At 34.7% G+C, this 6,772-nt stretch overlaps 1 protein-coding gene and 1 long non-coding RNA gene across 2 annotated transcripts in view; both read right to left on the bottom strand.

The window, feature by feature from the left end:
• Positions 1 to 6,772, bottom strand: part of Sdhaf3 (succinate dehydrogenase complex assembly factor 3) — a 67,426-nt gene that overhangs the window by 29,610 nt on the left and 31,044 nt on the right. The window lies entirely within an intron of this gene.
• LOC107144461 overlaps positions 1 to 6,772 on the bottom strand; it is a 21,284-nt gene that overhangs the window by 13,629 nt on the left and 883 nt on the right. Inside the window, exon 2 of the long non-coding RNA XR_001503801.2 lies at positions 5,067 to 5,073. This is a non-coding gene — a long non-coding RNA (uncharacterized LOC107144461). The remainder of the gene's footprint in view (positions 1 to 5,066; positions 5,074 to 6,772) is intronic.

Raw genomic sequence — 6,772 nt, 5'->3', positions numbered from 1 at the left:
TGGGAGGGAAAGGGAGAGAGAAGGGAAATTGCATGGAAATGGAAGGAGACCCTCAGGGTTATACAAAATTACATACAAGAGGAAGTGAGGGGAAAGGGAAAAAAATACAAGGGGGAGAACTCAATGACAGTAGAGGGGGTAGAGAGAGAAGAGGGGAGGGGAGGGGAGGGGAGGGGGGATAGTAGAGGATAGGAAAGGCAGCAGAATACAACAGACACTAGTATGGCAATATGTAAATCAATGGATATGTAACTGATGTGATTCTGCAATCTGTATACGGGGTAAAAATGGGAGTTCATAACCCACTTGAATCAAAGTGTGAAATATGATATATCAAGAACTATGTAATGTTTTGAATAACCAACAATAAAAATTAAAAAAAAATAAAGAAAGAAAACTAAAGGAAGAAAGGAAAAAATTACAAAAAAAAAAAAAAAGACAGCCTGTTGTTATTCTGAAAAAAAAAAAAAAGTTGTTTTTTTTTTTAACACCAAAAACAAAACAAAACAAAAAACCCAATCAATAAATGGGCTAGGAAACTGAACAGGCACTACACAGAAAAAATATGAATGGCCAAAATTATATGAAAAAATGTTTAACATCTCTGGAAATTAGAGAAATGCAAATCAAAACTACACTGAGATTCCATCTCACTCCAGTCATAATGGCAATTATCAAACATAAAGTAACAATAAATGTGGCAAGGATGTGGGGGGAAAGGTTCATTTATATATTGCTGGTGAGGCTGGATATTGGTGCAAACACTCTGGAAAGCAGTATGGAGATTCCCCAGAAAACTTGGAATGGAACCACCATTTGACCTAGCTATCCTAACTCCTCAGTTCATACCCAAAGGACTTAAAATCAGCGTACTATAGTGATGGAGCCACATCAATATTTATAGCAGTTCAATTCACAAAAGCCAAGATATGGAACCAACCTAGGTGCCCTTCAACAGATGAATGGATAAAGAAAATGTGGTATATATACACAGTGGAATATTACTCATCCATAAAGAAGAATGAAATTATGGCATTTGCCAGTAAATGGATGAAATTGGAGACTATCATGCTAAGTGAAAGAAGCCAGTCCCCAAAAAACAAAGGAAGAATGTTCTCTCTGATATGTGGATGCTAATCCACAAGGGAGGAGAAGATTAGCAGAAAAAGGGAAATGAAGGGAAGAGAGGGAGGATGGGAAGAGGAAAGACAGTAGAATGAATCTGACATATCTTTCCTATTCTTATATATGAATATACAACTAATGTAACTCCACATCACACACAACCATAATAATGGGATCCTAATTGAAACAAATTATACCTATTTTATGTATGTATAATATGTCAAAATATACTCTACTGCCATGTATATCTAGAAAGAACAAATACGTTTAAAAAGAAATCAATAACAAAATGAGACAGAAAAGGAAAAAAGAAATTTCACCAAAAAAATTCTTTATAATCATGGCTATATTATTTTACAAACCACTTTATATAACTACAATTTCCACTTGTGACGGCATACCCCAAAAGACTGTCAATCACTCACATTTTTTTTAATGTGGTGCCAACGCTTGAACCCAGTGCCTCACATGTGCGAGGCAAGTACTCTCCCACTGAGCTTCAGCCCCAGCCCTACTCACATACATTGTATGGTAGAAAAATCTCACACAAAATCCATTATAAGTATTCATAAAGAGCTCTAATAATGGATATTAATGATAGTAAGGAAACTGTTTTATTATATTAATATTTTAAAGAATTTGAAAACATAGGGCAGTGCATATCATGATAGCAAGAGAAATAGACCTAAGGTTTTAAAAAATATTTTTTTGTTGCATAATTACTTTTCAATCAACATTTTCAAATTTGAGTTTCTTTTTGACTTTTGGACCTTTCAACTCTGTCTATTGCTTCATTCATTTCTAATCACAGGGATATACAGTTACTCTCTCGTCTCTACAAATCTAGTGCTCCTTCCTTTGTTCCACAGAAAGGTGCCCAATTATGGCTTAGAGACATTAAGATCTATTTATTTCTCCTCAGATCTTTAAGAAAGTCTATTTTAAGTTTTGTCATGGCAGACAATTGCTCTACTCTAGTAAACAGGCACTATGCTAAAAGAATTGGGAGCAACTATAAACTGGAAGAATTTTACCTTTAAAGGGATTCATGGAAATAACTCTGATAGGTACAGGTTCCTGATAAGATTAAGCTCATGCAATTGGACTGGTAAGAATTCCTAGAACTCTAGTCAACTCTAGGTTGACTGGAAATTCAGGAAATGGAGTTGCCTACTGAATTTTGAGTAACTCTTAAAAATTATTATTTAAAATTAATTTTAAAATTGGTTTTAATTTTTCTAAAACAGACTTATACTTAATTTCATCTTTTTAAATGATATGGGTTAGACTTGTGTTTTTTCCAGTTACTGAAGGATTTATTTTTTCCCTTTCGTAACATCTCTAGGTCACCAACTCGTCCAGTGTAGATGAAGGAGACTTAGATGAACCTATAATAAAGAAAGTTTACAAGCTGTTAAAAAGAAAGAAAGAAAAGAAAAAAGAAACTGGTTCATAAAATTTCTTGTTACAGTTCAGATGTGGTATCCCCCAAAAGCTCACATACGAGACAATGCAAGAAGGTTTGGAGGAGAAATGATTGGATTATAGTCTTAACCTAATCATCGAGTTGATCTCTGAAGGAATTAACTGAGTAGTAGCAGGAAATAGGTGGAGTGTGGCTGGAAGAAGTGGTTTATTGGAGGCGTGACCATGGGATATATATTTAGCCTCTAGAGAGCAAGTCTCTCTCTCTGCCTTCTGATCATGTCACACTCTCCCACCATGAAGTTCAGCCTCACCTTCAGCCCCAAGGAATGGAGCTGGCCTTCTATGGACTAAGACCTCTGAAAGCATGAGCCCTCAAATAAAACTTTTCTCCTCTACAGTTGTTCTGATCGGGTCTTTTAGTCACAGCAGTGAAAAAGCTGACTAAAACACTGCTAAACCAACTTTAAGCAAAACAAGAAGTGTTTAAATATAAAAAGGAAATCCTCAGACAGATTTTCATGCTCAGTCAGCTACTAATAAACCTGTCAGTATATATAGTTTCAAAAAAATACCTATGATCCAAGTCTAATCACCAACAATAACCTATTTAATAAACAGTGCTATATGCCTGATTTGGGAAAACAAAATTGGTATCTGAAAAAATAAACATTTAATTTTAAGCAAAGACTCATGGATGGCTACTTGGTCCTTGTAGTTTTCATTTTAAAAACTTATCATGAAGTAGAGAAAATTATATAAATTATGAAAAAAATAGTATAATGACTTTTAGAACTTCAGAAAAGGTTTTATAATTAATGCTTGATTTGTCAAACCTATAACCCTAGGAGGACAATAAAAACCTTAGGGTACATTTCTATCACCTGCTGGATCACAGGACCACTTACAGATTTCATTGCCATCTGCCATAGATAGCAAAATTCTCTTGTAATTGTACGTTCTCCAGTTGAAAAGCTTTCTTATGCAGTAGGTCAATGCTGCAGTAGCTAAAAAGTTACTAGAAAATGTGTTTCCTTTATAGAGCATTCCTGAAGAAACTTCCAGGAATAGAAGTACTCATTTCACTAGATAAGTAATGAAACCAAGTATTACAAATAGAATGACACTACCATTGTCCCTATCATCCTCAATCTTCTAGGAATGTTAAAAGGATGAATTGCATTTTAAAAGTGAAATTGGCAAAGTTAACTGGATTAACTAAACTGCTTGGCCAAAGGTATTGCCATTGGCTATGATGACAATTAGATCCACCCCTACTGGATAACACAAATTAACCTCTTATGAAATAGCAACTGAGTAACCCATGCTACTAATAAAAGTCTCATATCTCTTGCTCATATAAACTCTAAAGTAACTCAGTATTACAGGCTTTAACCATATTATCCCAAAGAGTATTCTCACCAAATAAAATAAACCTTCCATGATCCACCAACTAATGACTACCTGACTTTTCACCAATCTAGAACCCAAAGACTTGGGTCTGTTGGAAATAAAACTAGAGAAAGGCTACCTGTGAGCCCTATTAGAAGGGACCACACCCTTCTTACTCCCTACACTGCAGCAAAACTTCACATCTTGAGACTTAAGGGGTCCTTCTTAAGTTGGAAGCTGTGGATTTAAGATTCTTGGGACTCTACAACATAGGGGACATCAAAGTAAAATTCACAAGGGAGGTTTCTCCCCAGAAGCAGATGACATGCTAGACATAAGCAGCTTTCTCAAGGTAATAAATCAAGATTTCTTTTGTCATGAAACCTCTGTCCTTCCTTTCCTGTACCTTCTATGGATGCACAACAAGAAAAAGCTATAATCAGATTTTCACAGTTGATATCTTCAACAGATAGTTTAAATGAATACTGGATACATCACGTTAAACCTAAATCCCTACATAATCTTATCTATAACCTCTATTTGACACTATAAACAAATTTCAATTTCATGGACATTCAAGGTATGAACCACTGTTCAAATTATAATCTAACTCTTTCTAAAGGATTAGGCTTTTAGATCTTAGTATTTGGATTCCTTGCTTTAAAACACCAGTAGTCAAAACATATAGTGAAGGTTTTCAAGTTAAATTATGCTAGAAACTGAATAAGAAAACCAAAGCAAAAAAAAAAAAATTCAGTAGTTCTAGTTCTGTTAGTAGCCTTTCAATCATGCAATAATGCAGTAGTAGAGCTTGAAGAAATTCTACCACTGCTTCTCTGCTTATGACTCCTACTTTATAAGGTGACTCACAGGAAACTGGTGCTGTCCCCCATCAAAATTTGTTATCTGTGGAGGACATAATAATGGTCAATCATATACACAGGCAACTCTCAACAGATTGAAATAAGAGCCCAGTGTGAATTAGGGATTTTACAACACCACCATTGTCACTCCATAACCAAGTGAAACATGAACACTTGTCTACACCTATTATTTCTGACCTACAGAATAAACAGAAAATTGGCTGCAGGAACAAATTCATTTAAATATACATCTTGGCATACCATACTCCTTTCCTGGCATGGCACAAATGTAAATGAGGTTATTATTAAAAATTTCTCAAACATTAACTCCTACAGCTGACTTGACTGCAAAGGCTATCCATAGCTGCCCAACAAACTTCTCTAAACTTGCTTTGGATAAGTGTTTTGGATAACATGACTGCCCTTAACAGTATGTTGGCTCAACAGGGGGAAGTGTGCAATAGCTAACACCTCCTGCTGCACAGATGAACAAATTTAGTACTGTAGAAACTCAAATCACAAGAAATTGACAAATGGGCACTTTGATTAAAACAAAACATTCCTTTTTCAGCTCATCTTTGATTTCTCTGATTTTCATTTATTTGGTTCATGGGGTCCTTGACTTATTCTTTTTGTATTATCCTCCTAATAGTCATCATCATAGTCTCCCTGGTACACTGATATTCAGAAAATAGAGGAAGAATATTTCTAAAGATACATATTCAAAAAAATCAAGTATTCAACTCTAAATAGAATTTCCTTAAAATCTCTATACTTCATTAGTAGACATACAAATTATTAACATTACTTAAAACAATATGCCATAAGAAATGCTTTTGGTTTCTCTACTTTCAATAATATAGTCTGTAACATACTGTCCTCCTTTTCCAATTTAAAAAAAAAAAATGTATTACTTTGGTAAAATACACTTAGGGAGCAATTAAAACTACCATGATCATATCCTTCCTTCTCCAGTCTAATTATGGATTGACTTTTTAAAAGAAGAATAATTTACAGATCACTAGAGAGAAGTTACTTTGACAGTCTCAGGGGATAGAGATTCTGTCTATTTTAAAACACACTTTTGAAATTTAGTGGTATTTTTTGTAGTTCCAAATAATTAAAGCCTCTACAATTCCACTGTGGAGGTACATTGTAACTTTTTATTAATTTCATCTTACTGCTTTTCCTAGAATGTCTGTAGGCCGATACATACAGTGTTAAATATGAAAAAGCAAAGGCTGAAAGGAGAAGAAGAAATGGAGAATGGGATAAGATCAATTTGAATATACTTGAAGATTAGATAGTAGAACATACTTGTTAAAATGGTTGTTCAAGTCAATTCAACAGAGATTAAAAAGCTCTGCTCTTATAGTGACTAGAAACTAAGCTGCCTGAATTTGGAGAAGGGTAGGACTGGGCAAAGGGAAAGAAAAGCATAACAAAAAATAAAGGCAACACTGAGTAGAGTCATGCATCATTCAGTGATAGAACATTATGAGAAATATCTCAAAATTTGTTATCTGTGGAGGACATAATGGTCAATCATATACACAGGCAACTCTCAGTAGATTTAAATAAGAGCCCAGCGCAAAGACTACAGAGTATGCTCACACAAATTAAGATGGCACAACATCACTAGGTGACATAATCTAATGGGATCATTATTATATGTAGTCCTTCGCTGACCGAAACGTTGTAATATGCTACATGAATGTACTTCGGTCTTTCTCATTTCTTTTATTACAAGTTAATGATTCTTTGATAAAGTCTAAGCAGAGAAACATTGCTGTTTTAATTATTCTTCCCTTTAATCCCAACCAATCCAAACTGTGAAGTAAAGTCTCACAGATGACACCGTTTTTTTGGGTTTTTTTAAAAAGAAATGACAAATTCCAGCTAGGAATATAGATCAGTGGTAGAATGATTGCCTAGCATTCCAACCCCTATATCACCCCCCCCCCCCC

Source organism: Marmota marmota, unplaced genomic scaffold (genome assembly GCF_001458135.2).
Source record: "Marmota marmota marmota unplaced genomic scaffold, marMar, whole genome shotgun sequence".
In the NCBI taxonomy this organism is placed as follows: Eukaryota; Metazoa; Chordata; class Mammalia; order Rodentia; family Sciuridae; genus Marmota; species Marmota marmota.
This window is presented reverse-complemented; position numbering and strand designations above follow the sequence as displayed.